General features: G+C 44.4%; 1 protein-coding gene and 1 non-coding gene across 15 annotated transcripts in view; one reads left to right on the top strand and one right to left on the bottom strand.

The window, feature by feature from the left end:
• TFDP2 (transcription factor Dp-2) overlaps positions 1 to 20,256 on the top strand; it is a 147,003-nt gene that overhangs the window by 95,791 nt on the left and 30,956 nt on the right. The window contains exon 1 of one of the 14 annotated variants that reach the window (XM_058661369.1): positions 19,917 to 19,935. The exons of the other annotated variants lie outside the window; for them this stretch is intronic. The gene's annotated coding sequence lies outside the window, so the exon portion shown is untranslated. Of the gene's footprint in view, positions 1 to 19,916; positions 19,936 to 20,256 lie in introns of those variants that run through there. 14 annotated transcript variants of the gene reach the window in all.
• Positions 434 to 538, bottom strand: LOC118758929 (U6 spliceosomal RNA). Its single transcript, XR_004995878.2, has one exon. It is a non-coding gene; the product is annotated as a U6 spliceosomal RNA (small nuclear RNA).

Raw genomic sequence — 20,256 nt, 5'->3', positions numbered from 1 at the left:
GGGTGCAGGGTCCCAAAGCTTTGGGCCGTCCTTGACTGCTTTCCCAGGCCACAGGCAGGGAGCTGGATGGGAAGTGGAGCTGCCGGGATTAGAACGGGCGCTCATATGGGATCTCGGGGCTTTCAAGGCAAGGACTTTAACTGCTAGGCCATGCCGCCAGGCCCAGCAGATGTATTCTTCTTGCAGAGTCTGACACACAAGGGGTAAGGCTTATGGGCTGCTCAGGGGTGTGAACTTGGAGCTGAGAGCTGCCACTCAATGCCACTGTCATTGGTGCCCAGAAAGATTCTGGATTCTTGCAGCATTTGGGGGAAGCCTGAAAGTCCCTATGTCCTGATGTGGAGATTATGCCCTAGGGATCCTGTGTCTCTCTGTTCCTCTCTGCTGTCCAGTACCCCCTATAAGGCATGATTGCTTTTTAAAAAATTTTTTTAAAGATATGGAACACTTCACGAATTTGCATGTCATCCTTGCACAGGGGCCATGCTAATATTCTGTGTATCATTCTAAGCAAGCACCATGATTGCATTTTGGAACCAGTTACAAAAGCCTTTCTTCAGAGGGTATATTGGCTGTTAGGCTCCAGAGACACTGTAAATCCTCCTTAAAAAAATTATTTTTCTATTGATTTATTTTTACTGGAAAGACAGATGAGATTTGCAGAGAGAAGGAGAGACAAAGATCTTTCATCCACTGGTTCATTGACTAAGTGGGTGCAAGGATTGGGGCAGAGCTGATCTGAAGCTGGGCTCCTGTAACAACTTCTGGGTCTCCCACATGGGTGCAGAGTCCCAGTGTTTTGGCCCATCCTCTGCTGCTTTCCTGGGCCAGAATCAGGGAGCTGGATGGGAAATGGGTCAGCTGGAACATGAGCCGGCACACGTATGGTATCCCGCCACTTACAGGGAAAAGATGTATCATTGAACTATCATGCCGGGCCCAGTGCTGTAGGCTTTAATGATCTCCTCATCCATTGTACTTGTAGTGGCACTGTGACCACTTTGTATAAAGTTTAGTAATGCTGATTGCCTCTGGATCTAATCTTGGGGGAATATGATTGAGTGCAGATGCAACAACATGGGACATACCTATGGTTCATGGGCAAGTTATTCATGCACGTTATAGCTGTTTCTTTTTTAAAGATTTATTTATTTTGATTGCAAAGTCAGATACACAGAGGAAGAGACAAAGTGCTGATTCACTCCCCATTGGCCGCATCGGCTGGAGCTGCACCGTATCGAAGCCAGCAACCCAAATTCCCCTCCACGTCTGCACGTGAGTGCAGTTTCTGAAGGCTTTGGGCCATCTTCCACTGCTTTCCCAGGCCACAAGCAGGGAGCTGGATGGGAAGCAGGGTTGCCGGGATTAGAACCAGCGCCCATATAGGATCCCAGTGAGTGCATGGTGAGGACTTTAGCCACTAGGCTACTGTGCTGGGCCCATTATTTTTAGAAGGACATCTACACATGTTTATACATAGAGATAAAAGAAGTTGGGGGCCCGGCGGCGTGGCCTAGCGGCCTAAGTCCTCGCCTTGAACGCCCTGGGATCCCATATGGACGCCGGTTCTAATCCCAGCAGCTCCACTTCCCATCCAGCTCCCTGTTTGTGGCCTGGGAAAGCAGTCGAGGCCGGCCCAATGCATTGGGACCCTGTACCCATGTGGGAGACCCGGAAGAGGTTCCTGGTTTCCGGCTTCGGATCGGTGCGCATCGGCCCTTTGCGGCTCACTTGGGGAGTGAATCATTGGATGGAAGATCTTCCTCTCTGTCTCTCCTCTTCTGTGTATATCCGGCTTTCCAATAATAATAAAATCTTTAAAAAAAAAAAAAAGAAGTCGGAATTATGACAAAGCTTCCTACCTTTCTTTGCTCCCTATACCGGGGGTGCAGGTTGTAGAAGGATATTCAGTATCTTAATCTCACATATTAAGTATATGTCCAGTGAGAGAGGCAGCGTTTTCAAATTAATTACGCACTGTTTGCATGTTCTCATTTACAACAACAGCACTGTTGACTTACAGAGCTGGAGTTACCTTACAGACAAAGGTGATAAATGTCTCCTGAGCTATTTGTATCCTTTCTCTCTGATCTGCTTTTTTGGTGGTAACTTACATTGCTTTGTAGATGTATGACTGGTTAAAATTTAAAATACTGGCTTCGGATTATAGAATGGCAGGGTACGTATTGTAGTGCAGCAGGATAAGCCACAGCCTGGGCCCCTGCTTACGGATTATGGTGCTGGCTCAAGTCCCAACTACTGTGCTTTCAATCCAACTTCCTACTAATGTACTGGCAGGCAAAGGATAGTGGCTTAAGCATTTATGCTTCTCCCACCCATGTGAGAGACATGAATGGAGTTCCTGGTTTTGGCCTGGCTCAGCCTTGGCTGTTGTGGAAAGTTGAGTGAACCAGTGAGCGAGAAGTATATCCTCCTTCCTTGTATATCCCTCTCCCTCTAATAGGTAAGAAAAAATATATAGAATAATTAAAAAATATTTGTTTTTATTGGAAAGTCAGAATTACAGAGTGAAGGAGAGAACAAAAAATCCTACATCCACTGGTTCATTCTCCAAGTAGCTGCAACTGTTGATGCTGAGCCAATCCGGAGCTGGGAGATTCTTTCGGATCTCCCAAACAGGTGCGGGGTCCCAAGACTTTGGGCTGTCCTCCACTGCTTTCCCAGGCCACAAGCAGGGAGCTGGATGGGAAGTGGAGCAGTTGGGATTAGAACTGGCTCCTATATGGGATCCTGGGCATTCAAGACAAGGACTTTATCCACTAGACTACCGTGCTGGGCCTAAACAATGTAGAATCTTTTCATTAGGCAAAACAAAAGGTTTGCATTGCATTTCCCTGGGTTAGGCTACTACCTGCAATGTGCCCCTCCCAAGAACAATAGTTGGGTTTAAGTCCCAGCTACTTCACTTCTGATCCAGCTGCCTGCTAATGCTCCTGGGAAGGCAGTGGAAAATGGCCAAGCGCTTGGGCCCCTGCTACCCACATGCAGTTCCTGACTGCTGGCTTCAGCCTGATCCGGTCCTGGACTTTGTGGCTATTCGTAAATGACCAGCCAGTGCAAGATTGTCTCTGTCCCCTTTTTCTCCTCTCCCCTCTTATTCCCTTTCCCTCATTGTGCTTTTTAAATACATAAATATTAGAGTTTTATTTATTTTTCTTGTAAAGGCAGATATACAGAGAGAAGGAGATACAGAGAGAGAGCTCTCATCCGCTGATTCACTCCCTGAGTGGCTACAATGATTGGAGCTGAACTGATCTGAAGCCAGGAGACCCTGTGGTCTCCTACATAGATACAGGATCCCAAAACCTTGGGCCCTCCTCCACTGCTTTCCCAGGCCAGAAGCAGGGAGCTGGAAGGGAAGTGGAGCAGCTGGGACACAAACCGGTGCCCATTTGGGATTCCGGCACATGGAAGGCAAGGTTTTAGGCACTAGGCTCTTGTGCCAGGCCCCCAGATTTCCTTTTCTAAAGATCACCTGTTGTGACCTGACCTTTTTAGTACTATGTAATCTTTTGTGTAATAGTTGTTAATAGTTGAAGTTTTTCACCTTAGAACTTGTTTATTTGAAAGGCAGAGTGATTGATTTTCATCTACTGGTGCCCTCCCCAAATGCCCACAACAGCCAAGGGCTAGTGAAATTGAAGCCAAGAGCCAGGAGCTCTGTCTTGGTCTCCTGGGTGGGTAGGCCAGATGCCTTAGCAGGAAACTGGATCAGAAGCCCAGAGTAGCTGGGACTCAGACTGGACTCTGGCAGGGAGATGGGCACCCCAAGTGGCAGTTCACCCATGACACCGCAGTGTGCACCTTTTTGTTGCTAAACTGGCTCATATCACAGATGCTTGCAATACCTGGATCTCTGCAAAGCTCTAACCAGGAACTCCATATGAGTTTCCCACTTGGGTTTGGGACCCAAGTACTACTTGAGCCCAAATCACCTCTCAGGGTGCACATTAGCAGCCAGCTTGGATTGGAAGTGGAGATAGGACTTAATCCTAGGCACTCCAATATGTGCTGTGGGTTTCTCAGGCAGCAGCTTAACTGGCTGTATTTTTCTGATTCTGATTATTCTCTGGTGGAAATGCTAATGATGAGTGAAATAAAACCTTGTGGTACTGACTTGAATAAACAGGTTGGTAAAACAGAATAGAAAATCAGGAAATTGAACCAAATTGGGAAACCCAAGGTTGTATGTCATGTCAGCATAGCTGAAGGGGAAGGTTTTGTTTTTTAGAGAGTTACTTATTTTTATTTGCAAACCTGTTTGTTATAGAGAAGAGAGATGGAGATAAAAAAATCTTGCATATACTATTCACTCCTAGATAGCCGCAATAGAGCTGAGGCAATCCAAAGCCAGCAGCATCTTCCAATGCTTGGTGCAGGGGCCCAAGACCTTGGGCCATATCTACTGCTTTCCTAGACTCTAAGCAGGGAGTTGGATGGGAAGTGCAGCAGCTGGGACTTGAATTGGCACCCATATGGGATGTCGATGCCTTCTGTGCCACCATGGATTGAAGTGTTGAAAGAAAACTTGATGGTTTCAATGCCATCTTCGTGAAAACGCTAACAGATGATAATTTGTAAGAACAGCAGATTGACCTCGAAGTATAAAACCTGTCGGAGAAGCCAGACAGGTACATAATGTGTAATGTGCACCTCCAGGTAGGGGTCAAGGGTGAATCGGTCAATCTGCAGTTACTGTGTGCTCCTTCACCTTGACATTTAAGTGTGCAGGGCTTTTGAAGTTTGACAAAAATGTCAGAAAACGTTTTTCAGCATGATACATTCTTCTGAAATGTGCAAAGAATATAAAACAATACCTGTCAAAATTGGGAAATGCATTTATAAAAGGTTTAACAAAGAATGATTACTTCAATATTTAAAAAGGTTCTATCAGTAAAAGTCTCTGTAAGGGAAACCTTTGACCTAACAGGTAAGGGTTCTGCCTTCCATGTTGGAATATGTGGGTTTGATGTTTCTCAAGTCTAAGTGTTTACTAGAAAGGCTGAGTTACAGAATGAGAGGAAGAAATATCCTTCATTCACTGATTCTCCAAACTGAGACTGGGCCAGAACAAAGCTGAGAGCCAGATCATTGTCTAGGTCTCTCACATTGGGTTCAGGGGCCCAAGGACCTGGGACCACCTTTGGCTCTTTTCCCAGATCCTTTAGCAGGGAGCTGAGTCACGAGTAGAACAGCCATCCTTAAATTGGATCCCCCATGAGATGCTCAAATAAACACAACCCAAAGCATTGGGACCCTGCACCCATGTGGGAGACCTGGAAGAGGCTTCTGGCTCCTGGCTTCAGATCAGTGCAACTCTGGCTATTACAGCTGCTTGGGAGTGAATCAATGGACGGGAGATCTTCCTCTCTGTCTCTCTTCCTCTCTATATCTGGCTTTCCAATAAAAACAAATAAATCTTCAAAAAAATTTTTATTTTTGAAGCCACCCAGCAACCAAGTTGAAAACAAGTGGACGTGGTTCTCAGCGCAGAAGCTAGAGGATTTAGGTGACTTCTGAGCAGAAGATGTACCTAACAACATCCTGCTTGGGACAACAGGCTGAGGAGCTGGATCAGAAGTGGAATAGCTAGCACACGGACCAACCCCCCCTGTGCATGTCAGGGTTGCAGGAGGCGGCTTAACCGACTCACCTGCTTTGCCACAATGCCAGCCCCTTAATAACACAATAAAAACAAAATAAAATGCTGCATTTTTTTGAAGCATACATATTGTAGGGAAAAAAGTAACGTGTAGTAACACTGACTTGGTGAGGCTATGTGGAAATGGGTGCTGTAATACATTTCTAAGGGGAAGGAAAATTGGTGCAACCCCTTGGTACAGTTCATGCATGTCAAGTTATGTAAGTATTGCCCTAGTATTTGTAACACTGGAAAGTTTCCTGCTGGCATCATAAAAAGGAGCATTACCTTACTAACAGAAGGCAGGACTGCATGTATACGTAAGAAAAGACATCAAGGGGCCTGGCGCTGTGGCCTCACTGTTAAAGTCCTCGCCTTGAAGGCACCGGGATTCCATGTGGGCTCCGGTTCTAATCCCATCCAGCTCGCTGCCTGTGGCCCGGGAAAGCAGTCAGGGACAGCCCAGAGCCTTAGTGCCTGGCACATGTGTGGGAGACGTGAAGGAAGTTCCTGGCTCCTGGCTTTGGATTGGCACAGCACCGGCCATTGTGGTCAGTTGGGGAGTGAATCATTGGACGAATGATCTTGCTCTCTGTCTCTCCTCCTCTCTGTATATCTCTAACTTTCCAATAAAAATAAATAAAATCTTAAAAAAAAAAAGACATCAAGCTTAGATAGAGAGTAATGTTAAGTGGGGGAGAAAGCTTGCATGGAAACTGATACGTAGGTATAAAGAAAAAATGTTTCTGTATATATGTCTGGATTTCTGGCTCTGTTGTCACTAGGGAAGGAAATGGCAAGTTGGTTATTGGGGGCAGGAAGGGACTTTGTTTACATCATGTCCCTGTATCTCATGAGCTTGTGTCATGCAAACATCCCTGTACTTATTGCTTCATTCATCCAACAAGTATTTATTGAGCCGTAGGAGATGCCAGGAACACTGTGCTGGGTGCTGAGAAGACAGCAGCGAGGAAGACAGAACCCTTGGCATGAGTGGGCTATAAGTACTAATCATTACATCATTCAGAGATGAAAAATAAAGCCACGTGCATTAGGAGGTGCTGAGATGGAGTGGTCACCTATCCCTATTGCTGTGATGACCAAACATAAATGCAAGGAATGGGAATAAGATATATAGGCCACTGGGCAAAGAGAGTTATAGGTCAGTGGCTGAATCCTTGCCTTACACACCCAGGATGACATACGGGCACCAGTTCATGTCCTGGATGCTCCACTTCTCATCCAGTTCATTGCTTGTGGCCTGGGAACACAGTAGAGGATATGCCGAAGCCTTGGGAACGCTGCACCTGCGTGGGAGAACTGGAAAACATTCCTGGTTCCTGGCTTCGGATTCGGTTCAGCTCCTGCTGTTGTGGCCACTTGGGGAGTGAACCAGTTGTCAGGGAATCTTTCTGTCTCTCCTCCTCTTTGTAAATCTGCTTTTAGAGGAAGAATGAAATAATAGTTCTTTAAAACAACAAAAAAGTTTTTAAAGGCATTTTGAAAAACACAGGCTTCCCAAGCGGAAACGTGCTTGGAGTGGTTGGAATCATGGCCGGGAGACCTGTACGTAGGCAGTTGACAAGTGACAAAGTCAGAGTGGATGGCCTCAGGTGGCAGGGCTGACAGCGATGTGGAGAGCAGAAAGGCTTTCAGCTTCTGAGGAATCACCCCGACTGCTCTGTGCAGTGAAGCAGTGCTCTTCAGCAATACAGCGGGAACTGCTTATGTAATTCTGAATCTCCTACTAGCCACGTTTTTAAAAAGAAACATAAAATTTAATGGCAGATTTTATTTCACCTAAACATTTGTTGAAAGCATCCATTTATCCAAAACTTTATTGTTCTGTGGGTAGAAGTGGAAGGCCTCTCTCCTCTCTGACTTCCTTTCAAATTAAAAAAAACAACTTAGAGCCTGGTGTTGTTGCCTTGCACACACCAGGATCCCATATGGGTGCCAGTTCTAATCTCAGCCACTCTACTTCCCATCCAGCTCCATAGTTGTAGCCTGGGAAAGCAGTGGAGGACTGCCCAAAGCCTTGGGACCCTGCACCCGTGTGGGAGACCCGGAAGAGGCTCCTGGCTCCTGAGTTCAGATTGCGCAGCTCCATGCGTTGCGGCCACTTGGGGAGTGAGTCAGTGAATGTAAGATCTTTTCTGTCTCTCCTCCTCTCTGTATGTATGACTTTCCAATAAAAGTAAGTCTTTTAAAAAATTGAAAAACTTTAAATAAATTTGAAATTCAGGGCTTTCGTCACACTAACCACCTCATACACAGTTATTAGCCACATATTGTCTGCTCCATTGAAGAGCATGGAAAAAGAGTTAGTGGGCGGAATGGGCAGAAACCATGGATGACTCAGGAAGTTGTTGCAGTAATTCAAGTGAGAGATGATGCCTTGGGCCATCATGGTGAGAGGTGGTTGTATCTAAGGCCTGTTTATAGAGAGCCATCAGAATTTTATCAGTGAACGTGAATGTGGGAGAGGAGAGAAAGGATTTGGCACCAACTTTTTTTCCGTCTGTATAGTTGCAGAATAGAAGTAATTTTTATTGCAATGAAAAGATGGATGGTTTTGTATAGATTGAGTTTGTGAGTATCAGATATTAAAATTGAGCTAGAAGTAGCTGGATATGGATGTATTCCTGGATTGAAGTACAGGAAGAGATTTAATCAAGACAATTAGATACATTGACTGAGTAATAGATAGGAGTCATCAGTGTATTTAGAGCTGTGAGATTTACGTATTTGTATATATTTTTCTTTTTTAAAAGTTACCTCTTATTATTATTATTATTATCATCATTTTATGATACAGTTCCATAGGTCCTGGGATTTACCTTAATCCCTCCCCAATTTCCTTCCCACTCACTGAGTGCCCCTGCGTTATTACTATATAAACAGTCATATGTCCATCATTGTGGGCATGGACAATGGCAGAGTCCAGCCTCCTATTGTCAAGATATAGTAAACAGTTTCATTGTAAATCCATCTTTGTCTGGAAGTAGAGATGCATACTGCATTGTATCCTCACATCTGGATATGATAGTCTCCATTACACAGTTACTATACATCCCCTTAAATGAAAAGTCACAAAACAAAGTCACCAACAGGAAGAAAAACAACACCATCATGAAGTTAAATAATATGCTGCTGAATGACTAGTGTGTCGCTGAAGAAATGAAAAAGAAAATCAAACTTCTTGAAGAAAATGATGCTTTTGTATGATCTATGAGTCATTGAAGAATTTAATAACAAAGTGCTTTGAAGAGATGAAACTGAAAAAGAAAAATCAAAATACATGAGGTATAGTTTTCGCTGATCTTTGTTGGTGAGATATGTGTCCTGTACGCAATAAATAGATGGGTTTTGTTTCTTAATCCAGTCTACATTTGATTGATGAGTTTAAGTCATTTAAATTCAGGGTTAATATGTGTAGGTGGTAATTTGGTCCTGTCATTTTAGTTTATTGATTTAGTCTTTTCTGTTGTTGTTTTACTGGGATATTCTCCACATTTGCCTTTGGTTTTGTTGTGTGCTATTCCTCTTCTCTGTCAAGAGAACATCTTGAAGTCTCATTTGTAGTGTAGGTTTAGAAGAGGCAAATTGTTTTTAACTTTTCTTTACTGTGGAAGATTTTTATTTCCTTTTCAAAGACAAAGGAAAGCTTTGCTGGGCACGTTATCCTGGGCCAACATTTTTTTTTTTTTTAATCTGGAATATGTCACTCCATTCTCTTCCTGACTGTAGAGTTTCCTGTGAGAGGTCTCCTGTGAATTTAATTGGCATTCCTTTATATGTCAGATTGATTTTTTTTTTCACGTGCACATCTAAGGATCTTTTCCTTATGTTCGATTGAAGAGAGCTTGATTATCATGTGTCTTGGTAAAGATTGCTTTTGGTCAACCCTGTTGGGAGATTTTGCCCCTTCTGGATGTTGTTTCCCAATTCTTTCTCTAGGGGAAATTTCCCTTGTTATTTCACTGAATACACCTTTAATCCCAGTCTCTCTTTCTGCATCTTCTGGGACTCCCATAACTCTTATATTTGGCCTTTTAATAGTGTCTTTCAATTCTTGAATACTTTTTTTTAGCTTGACCCAGCTCTGCTTCCAGCTTTTTGATTGTTTCCCGCTGGTGACAGGAAATATCTTCTCATATTGAGATTCTTTCTTCTGCCTCCTTCATTCTATTTTGGAGACTCTCCGGTGTACTTTTAATTTGCTCTACTGTGTTCTTAATTTCTGATATATCAGCCTTGATTTGGTTCATTTCCTGTGTGACATATTCCTTGAATTCTTTGAATGCCTACCTTAGGTGCTTCATGTTGTTGAAAAGAAGTTTTATAACAAGTGTTTTGAATTCTGTATCCCCCATTTTCTCGATGTCTTCCTCCGTGAACTCTGAGGTTGGCATAGGGTTTTGCTCCTTTGCAGGGGAGTCTTCCGTAATATTCATTGTGCCTCTGTATCTTTTTTTGCTCTAGGTCAGTGTATTTCTAGCTATCAGAGTCTTCTCCTTGGCGCAGGTTTCTAAGCTGTGTCACCCATAGGTCTACAATTTGATTTTATTTATTGCATGTTGGTACAAGGCTCTTTGTTTGCAGTGACTTGTGCCACTCCCTCCAGCGAGTTCCAGGTCTGGGTTCTTATGTTAGATTTCTACCATGGTCTCCATAGCCCCAGCTCCTGGCTCACCAGTCTCTACCTTCTGTGATCCCATGCTTAGGCTGCACCATTGTCTATAGAACCTTTTCCCAATTCCAGTTTAAGCAGGTCCCAGGATTAGGGAGACATCAGGTGTCCGATATAGCTAGATTGTTAGTGGTGGTAATCTTGCAGTGTTAGGTCTGGGTGCCACATGGACCTATTTTGACTCGTGCAATGCCATATTATTTTCCCGTGGGACCAGTACAATTCACTGAGCTCAGTGAGTTCTCACCTAGCTCAGCACATGTGTAGCTCACTGTTGTCCATGCAGTCTTAAATTCTTTGCCACACTGTACAAAATGGCACCTGATGTGCTACTACTGGAGTTCTTGATTTGCTGACCATCAGGTCTGAGGGTTACCTGCACCTATCCTGGGTGGAACCTGTAGAATGCCACGTTGCTGCAGTTCACTGAGTCAGAAATGAGTTCACTCCCAGCTCAGGGTATGCTCAGTCCTTTCCCTTGCCTTTGCCTCCTTAGGCAAAATGGCACCCAATTCGGCTCTAGGGGTTTGACTGGGAGGTAAATCCACCCTGTTCTCACACTGCCCATCTGGGATCTGCTACTCTGTCTCTGCTCCTGGTCAAATTAAACAGACCAGCAGGATGAGTAGCTGTTCATCTGGGGTCACCTCCTGAGCTCGGGGTGAGTTCCTCTTCCCATCTTTTTGCTGGTTGAGTTTTGGTTGCTGGTGCAGTTCAGATCACTGCAACAGCATACTGTTGTGTCTGCTGCTTTCCTGTGTCTGTCAGTCTCCAGGTACTCCTCTTATTTGTTCTGTCTTTTCCTGTTTCCTGGAATATGCCATCTCTAGTTGACACTGGGTAATGTTTCTCTGTTTAAACGTGTCCTTACCCTATTCCTCCATCTTGATTCTCCCATATGTATATATATTTTTAAATGATGCATGTAATTGAAAGGCCCGAGTTAAAGAGGAATGTGGTGAGGGAGATTATCCATCTGCTGATTCACTCCAAGAATGGCTGCATGGCTACAGGAGTTGGGGATTGAGCCAGGTTGAAGCTAGGAGCCTGAAACTCTATCCAAGTCATTCACATCGGGAGCCAGGGGCACAGTGATTTCTACCGTCTTCTGCCTTCCCAGGCATGTTAGCATTTAGCTGCATTGGGAGCGGAACATCCAGGGCTTACACTGGTATCCTTATGGGATACTGGTATTATAGGTGGCAGCTTAAGCAGCTGTGTCACAATACTGATCTAGAGATTTACATTTTAAAGTTTATTTAATTTTATTTAAAAGGCAGAAGGAGAGAGATCTTCTGTTTGTAGATTGACTTCGTAAACCCTACTTCAGCTGTTGCTGTGCCAGGTGATAGCAAGGAACCTGGAATTTCATCTGGGTCTTCTCTGTGGGTGGCAGGACATAAACAGTTGAACAATCATGACCTGCTGTCTGTGCGTTAGCAGGAACCTGGTTTGGACGTGGAGGAGTCAGGCCCCAAGCCTCTCAGCAAAGGTTTCCATTAGTGGTAAACTGGATCAAGAACCACAGGACTGCTCCAGTGTGTAATGTTAGTGCCAGAACCAACTGACTGCTTCTTTAAAAATCTTTCAAAAGTTGAAAAACAGAAACTAAAGCTTATATATGAGAATTTGTTCATTATCGGAGTGGGCATTTCAAGCCAGTGGGGAAATGGTGATTACTTACAAAATTATCCTGGGATAACATGGTTCCTTTGGATAAAAGAAACCTTACGTTTCAACATTTTAGCTTGCACAAAAATAAATTCCAGAAAGAAAAATATTTTAAATATAAAAATTAAGACTATAAAAGCATTAGAAGGAAGAAATGCAGTAGTTTGTTAATTTAGAAATGAGGGAAATCTTTCTAACCATATTATGGAATTTAAAAAGTTTAAGTGGAAAGATTGATGTATTTTACTAAAAATCAAAATGTTTTTTGTCATCAAAGATCCAGTATACTTTAAAAAGGTAAATTACAAGTTGGTAAACAAATTTGCAACATACATGTAATTGGATTATTCTTAAAAATTTTACAAAAAGAAATTAATCAATTAACCTCCCCTTGCAAGTCAGTTTAAAAAAAAGGCTAAAACCCCAATGTAGGGCCTGGCGGCGTGGCCTAGCGGCTAAAGTCCTCACCCTGAACGCCCCGGGATCCCATATGGGCGCTGGTTCTAATCCCGGCAGCTCCACTTCCCATCCAGCTCCCTGCTTGTGGCCTGGGAAAGCAGTCGAGGACGGCCCAATGCATTGGGACCCTGCACCCGCGTGGGAGACCTGGAAGAGGTTCCAGGTTCCTGGCATCGGATCGGCGCGCACCGGCCCGTTGTGGCTCACTTAGGGAATAAATCATCAGATGGAAATCTTGCTCTCTGTCTCTTCTCCTCTCTGTATATCTGACTTTGTAATAAAATGAATAAACCTTTAAAAAAAAAACCCCAATGTAAAAATAAGTGCAGTACATGAAGCAATGTCAATAATCATATAGAGATACTTGATTTTAATGATTGAATACTAACTTTTTGCAAAAAGAAACTTTTTCACATACTAGATGCAAAGATTAAGAAGTCTCATAATGGCCTAAGTTGATGAGGATGTGGCACAGTGTTGCATCTTAAAAATATTTGGTGGCGGGTGTTTGGCCTAATGGTTAAGGTGTCCACATCCCATATTGAAATATGTGGGTGTGGGTGCAGTTCCTAGTAACTCAGTCCCCAAGAGGCAGCAGGTGATGGCCCAAGTGGGTCAGTCTTAGCCACGCAGACCTAGACTAAATTTCTGGCTCCCAACTTCAGCCTGTCCAGCATTTTGGAAGTCAGTCAGCAGATGGAAGCACGTTTTCTTTCGCTGCCTTTCAAGTTATTATTTTTTTAAAAGATTGATTTATTTTAAAGACAGAGCTACAGAGTGAGGAGGAGCGACACAGAGCCAGTGGCATTGTTGTAGGTACCCCTGGTGCTTATGTAGGTATTGGCGGAAGAGGGTGCTAGAAAATCTTTCCAGCTCCCGATGACATGTTGGATTGTGGGTTAGGAGTGAAAGGGTGATGCGTTGGGGTACACAATTTTAGCTCAGAATTTTAGCTTAGAGGTTTTAAAATAATTATGTACATTTTCATACCCCTTGCAACTCTGCGAATGTCTTGTCTCTGCAACAGAGTTGCAGCTAAGCGTGGGCCTTCCCCCTAACCAGCACTTCCTCTGGTAAAAATGATGCAGAGAAGAATTACCCACATCCCTAGGCCTTCAGATGTAGCAGATTATAGCAGAAGCCTGTAAATAGTTTTAAATCTTTAACTATTTTTTGGTTACATGGATAGTATGGAATAATATACACTCCCTAAACGTATAAGCGTGCATTTGCCAAGGGAAAAAAAGCTCATTACATTCACCTGGAAAACTACATATACACATGTATGTACATAACTCACAAAAGGCCTGGCAAGGTCAACCATGATTTTAGTAGTGCTTTATTCTGGTGAGCAATAAGGAGGAAGCTTTAACCTTGTTTTAAACTTCTCTATGATTTGAAAAACTATCTTGTGAACCTGAGTGCCATGTGCTTTGTAATTTACAAAGCTGTTGGGAGAGCGAGACTGAGTCAGCCAAGGGTGCTGATCCAAGATGTAGACTCCTGATTAAGTGTGTCATGGTCAGTTCATGGGAAGTCTGCCTTGAAAGTGGCAGTGTGAAGATCCCAGGAAGTGCAAGATTCAAATACAGAAGTTAGGTATTTTTCATCTTGCTTGTCCAGGATCCCAAATGGGCTCCAGTTCATGTCCCAGCTGCTCCACTTCCCATCCATCTCCCTGCTTGTGGCCTGGGAAGGTAGAACAGGATGGCCCAAGGCCTTGGAACCCTGCTCCTGGCTCCAGGATTCAGAGTGGCTTAGGTCTCTGGTCATTGCAGCTACTTGGGGAGTGATTCAGTGGACAGCAGATCTTTCTCCCCGTTTCTCCTTCTCTGTAAATCTGCCTTTCCAATAAAATAAATAAGGTCTTTAAAAAAGGTCCAACCTCACATGACAAGTACTACTGTATGTCAATTAAACCTTCATTAAGAAAGTGACCTGATCAATTTCATGTCTATTGGTAAAGTGCTGGTAGATTATGTAGTCTTCTCGCTGTCATTAAAAAAGCAAAGTATTTCATTACTTGGGTACATCTCTCCAGCTACTGTTCTTTTATTTGTGTGATTTTATCATTTAGTTGAGACAAGGCAGGCAGCTTCCATCTGCTGGTTCTCTGCCCAGATGCCCGACGTGGCTGGAGTTTGGGGCTAGAAGCTGGGAACATAGTTCCATTCTCCCACAAGGATGGCAGCAAGCCAGTTCCCAGGGACTGCCCCTGGTCTGAGCTGGAGTGCAGAAGTGAACGCAGCCCCCAGTGCAGATGTGGGCGCCCGTGCTGCTGGACCAGATGCCAGCGCCCTCTCAGTTTCCCCATCTGCTTTTTGGCCACTTCCACATTAGTTCAGTGACTAACTGCAATGTTGAAATCTGGTGGTTTCCCTTTTCCCAGTTACTCTCCTCTCTCCCTTTCCTGGCCTTCCCCTCCCCCCATAATTGTCCTGGCTGTTCTTTGCCATTACTGTTCCAGATATACTTTAAAATATGTTTTCAGGTTGGTTGGTTTCTCCTAATTCATGCCAGTTTTTAACTGGCATGGCAACTCTGGTTGCGCTGCTTTCCTTTTTGTTTTGACCAAAGTTTTGTAGTCTCAGTTTTTCTTGAATTAAGTTAGCTTTAAGATTAGGTTTAATCGGGCACGTCACGATAGCATAGTGATTAAAGTCCTCACCTTGGAGAATCAAGATGGCGGAATAGGATAAGGACACATTCAAACGGACGGAGAAACAGTTAATCAGGATGAAGCAGAGAGGACACATTCCAGGAAATAGGAGAGGACAGAACAACAGCAGAGGGGTACCTGGAGAGTGACAGACACAGGAAGGCAGTAAAAACAATGATGTGGTGTTGCAGTGACTGATACTCCAGCAGCATTCAGCTAATGGCTATCTGAACTCCTCCAGCAGCTGACACTCCACCAGCAACCAGGTGGGAAGGAATTTTCACTGGGAGCTTGGGAGCTTAACCTAGACAAAGAACTGTCCATCCTGCTGGTCTGTTTGATTTGACCAGGAGTAGAGACAGAGCAGCAGATCCCAGACAGGCAGTGTGAGAACAGGGTGGATTTACTACCCAGTTAGACCCCTAGAGCCGAATTGGGTGCCATTTTGCCTAAGGAGGCAAAGGCAAGGGAAAGGACTGAGCATACGCTGACCTGGGAGTGAACTTATTTCTGACTCAGTGAACTGCAGCAACGTGGCATTCTACAAGTTCCTCCCAAGACAGGTCCGGGTAGCCCTCAGACCTGACAGCCAGCAGATCAAGAACTCTAGTAGTAGCACATCAAGTGCCATTTTGTACAGTGTGGCAACAACTTTGGGACTGCAGGGGAGCAAATGAACTGAGCATGTGCTGAGCTAGGTGAGAACTCACTGAGCTCAGTGAATTGTACTGGTCCCACAGGAAAATAACATCGACTGTGACATTGTAAGAGTCCAAATAGGTCCATGTGGCACCCAGACCTAACGCTGAACAGCTTCCTGCAAGATTACCACCACTAACAATCTAGCTATATCGGACACCTGATGTCTCCCTAATCCTGGGACCTGCTTGAACTGGAATTGGGAAAAGGTTCTGCAGACAATGGTGCAGCCTAAGCACGGGATCACAGAAGGTAGAGACTGGTGAGCCAGGAGCTGGGGCTATGGAGACCATGGTAGAAATCTAACATAAGAACCCAGACCTGGAACTCGCTGGAGGGAGTGGCACAAGTCACTGCAAACAAAGAGCCTTGTACCAACATGCAATAAATAAAATCAAATTGTAGACCTATGGGTGACACAGCTTAGAAACCTGCGCCAGGGAGAAGACTCTGATAACTAGAAATACACTGACCTAGAGCAAAAAAAGATACAGAGGCACAATGAATACTACTGAAGATTCCCCTGCAAAGGAGCAAAACCCTATGCCAACCTCAGAGTTCACGGAGGAAGACATCGAGAAAATGGGGGAATACAGAATTCAGAAAACTCATTTTAAAGTTTCTGATCAATAATGGGAAGCACATACAAGAATTCAAAGAATTTAAGGAATATGTTAAGAAAAAGCAACAGTAAAGCAAATCAAGGCTGATATAGCAGAAATTAAGAACACAGTAGAGCAAATTAAAAGTACACTGGAGAGTCTCCAAAATAGAATGAAGCAAGCAGAAGAAAGAATCTCAGAATTGAAAGATATTTCCTGTCACCAGCAGGAAACAAAGCTCTCCCAAATGGCTTGATCAAAAGCGATCTTAACCAAGACACATGATAATTAAGCTCTCTTCAGTCGAACATAAGCAAAAGATCCATAAATGTGCACGTGAAAAAAATTGACTGACATATAAAGGAATGCCAATTAAACTCACAGGAGCCCTCTCACAGGAAACTCTCTAGTCAGGAAGAGAATGGAATGATATATTCCAGATTCTAAAAGAAAAAAATTGTTGGCCTAGGATTACGTGCCCAGTAAAGCTTTCCTTTGTCTTTGAAAAGGAAATAAAAATCTTCCACAGTAAAGAAAAGTTAAAAGAATATGCTTCTTCCAAACCTGTCCTACAAATGAGACTTCAAGATGTTCTCTTGACAGAGAAGAGGAATAGCACACAACAAAACCAAAGGCAAATGACATCCCAGCTAATGACAACAGAAGACTAAACCAATGAACAGCCCATTTCTAAAATGACAGGACAAAATTACCACCCATTCATATTAACCCTGAAAGTAATTGGCTTAAGCTCAATCAAATGTCATTGATTAGTAGACTGGATTAAAAAACAAAACCCATCTATTTGTTGTCTAGAAGAGACACATTTCACCAACAAAAATCAGCAGAAGCTATATCATGGATTCTGATGTTTTTGTTAGTGTCATCTCTTCAAAACAGCTGCGTGTGATTCAATTATTCAGTGACTCATAGATCATAGAGTAGCGTCATTTTCTTCAAGAAGGTTCTTGATTTTCTTTTTCATTTCTTCAGCGACACATTCATCTATCAGTAGCATGGTATTTAACTTCAAGGTGTTAATTCCTTTGTTCTTCCTGTTGATTTGGTTTTGTGGCTTTTCATTTAAGGGGATGTACAGTAACTGTGAAATGGAGACGAACTTACCCAGATGTGAGGATACAATGCAGTATGCATGTCTACTTCCAGACAAAGATGAAACTGTTTAGTATATCTTGACAATAGGATGCTGGACCCTCTGCCATTGTCCATGCCTGCAGTGATGGACCTATGACTGTGTATGAAGAGCTGTACGTTAGTAATGATATAGAGGAACTAGTTGTGGGGTTGGGAAACTGGGGAGGGGTTAAGGGAAGTCCCAGGACCTATGGAACTGTATCATAAAATGATAATAATAGTAAAGGGTGATTAAAAAAAAAAGAAAAAAAGTCCTCGCTTTGCACGTGCCAAGATCCTATATTGGCACCAGTTCTAATTCCGGCGGCACTGCTTCCCATCCAGCTCTCTGCTTGTGGCCTGGGAAAGCATTCGAGGACGCCCCAAAGCCTTGGAACCCTGTGCCCTCTTGGGAGACCTGGAAGAGCTCCTGGCTCCTGGCTTCACATTGGCTCAGCTCCAGCTGTTGCCACAGCTTGGGGAGTGAATCATTGGATGGAAGATCTTCCTTTCTGTCTCTCCTCCTCTCTGTATATCCACCTTTCCAATAAAAATAAATAAATCTTTTTTAAAAAAAAGATTAGGCTTAATCTCTTCCCTAGTTATAAGTATCTTCTTTTGTGTTCTTAAAATAATTTTATAGATTAAGCTGCAGGAGAACCCCAGCCGACACCTGCCCAAGGGCCCTGTTCTTCCTTGCATTACGTGTGGCATGGTCACTGCTTCTGTGGTAGTGCCTCTTAGTTCCAAAGCTTTTGTGCAGAGCCGTGTACATGCATCATTGTTCAGTTTGTGGATTCTTTTTTTTCTTAAGATTTATTTTATCTTTATTGCAAAGTCAGATACATAGAGAGGAGGATCTTCTGTCTGAGAATTCACTCCCCAAGCGACTGCAACGGCCAGTGCTGTGCTGTTCCGAAGCCTGGAGCCAGGAACCAGGAGCTTCCTCCAGGTCTCCCACATGTGGATACGGGGTCCCAAGGCCCTGGGCTATCCTCAACTGCTTTCCCAGGCCACGGGCAGGGAGCTGGATGGGAAGTGGAGCTGCCGGGATTAGAACCGGTGCCCATATGGGATCCTGGCACCTTCAAGGTGAGGACTTCAGCCACTAGGCCACGGTGCCAGACCCACTTTGTGGATTCTTATAGAGACCAATGAATAAATAGTTCTCATAATTTTTTAAGGATTATTTATTTATTTGAAACCAGAGAGCAAGCTCCAGAACACAGAGTAACCAGATGTGGGGCTGGCTTCCTCAGAGCAGGTGACACACACAGCACCCATCTTGGGCTGCAGCTGGGACCATGCACACATTAGTCAGTCTCCCCCAAACTCATTTCCTTCCTGTGTCAAAAGAGACCATAGGGCCTGGTGCAGTAGCCTAGCAGCTAAAGTCCTTGCCTGCACATGCAGGGATCCCATATGGGTGCCCGTTCTAATTCCAGTGGCCCTTATTCCCATCCAGCTCCCTGCTTGTGGCCTGGGAAAGCAGTCAAGGATGGCCAAAAGCCTTGGGACCCTGCACTCATGTGGGAAACCCCGAAGAGGCTCTGTGTTCCTGGCTTCGGATCAGTGCAGCTCTGATTGTTGCAGCCACTTGGGGAGTGAATGAATGGATGAAAGCTCTTTCTTCTCTGTCTCTCCTGCTTTCTGTTTATCTGATTTTCTAATAAAAATAAATCAGGTCGTGTGTTTTATGTGAAGTCACGTGTTTCATGCTTGCATGCTAGGCTCTGGATTAGGCCTACACCCAGCTGTCACTCAGAACCATTCTGGAGGTTGTCTGGCTTTCAGCCCAACTAAAACACATTTGCAGCCAAGGGGGGACGGGGTCGGGTGGGGCTGTACAGCAGAGCCAGGCAGTTGCATTAAGGGGGTCTTTCTGGGCCTGGAAAGTATTCACCTATTTGGAGTTGTGGAGTCTGTGTGGAGGTAGTTAGGTAAAACCAAAGCTGGGAAGGGTGAGGTCTTCAGACAGGACCTGTTATTGCCATTCTAGAGATTTCCGGAGGCATTCGGGAAGAAACGTGGAGCATCCGAAGCCCGGAAGTTAGGAGTGTCCAAAACAGGTTTGCCAGAGGCGAGAAGGGTTTGCTGCCGATAGAAAGTGTCCAGGAAAGCATTCTGGGGTGGGACGTCCAATGAAAGCAGAAGCGCTCGTCCTTGGCTGCCCTGTGCAGCCATCTGGGTGACCTTGGAAGGCTCTGGAGCCCAAACCCTCCCTGCACCTGGTGCTGGCATTGCTCCTGGCTTCCCCAGAAGGCATTATGCCCCATCATACCAGATCTGACCATTCGCATTGTTAGAAATGAGACAAGCGCCCGCAGCATGAAGAAGCCAGAGCCAGGAGCACCCGGTAAGATACAGGCAGCTCAGGGCTTTAGTGGATGTTGTTTCTAAATGGGGTGGAGGCAGAGGCCTCAGTCATCTCTCAGTAGTGAGAACAGAGGAGTTTGTGGGGTGTGATAAAGCCTAGAGAGAGTGAAGTGCAGGGTCGAGCCTGGGCAGACGTGGCCTCTCCAATCCTGCTTTTTGGTGTTGGCGTTCTTGAGGGTTTCTGTACTGGCCTCCACCCCCCACCCCCGTGCATAACAAAGGGTGATCTCCTTGGTCCGTTTGATTGCTATGTTAGCTTTTGAATGCTGCAGTTTGTCCAGAGAAGATAGTAGTTGATACT

The sequence above is a fragment of the Ochotona princeps genome, chromosome 3, assembly GCF_030435755.1.
Source record: "Ochotona princeps isolate mOchPri1 chromosome 3, mOchPri1.hap1, whole genome shotgun sequence".
Lineage (NCBI taxonomy): Eukaryota > Metazoa > Chordata > Mammalia > Lagomorpha > Ochotonidae > Ochotona > Ochotona princeps.
Note: the sequence above shows the minus strand (reverse complement) of the source record. Positions and strands in the feature narration are given on the sequence as shown.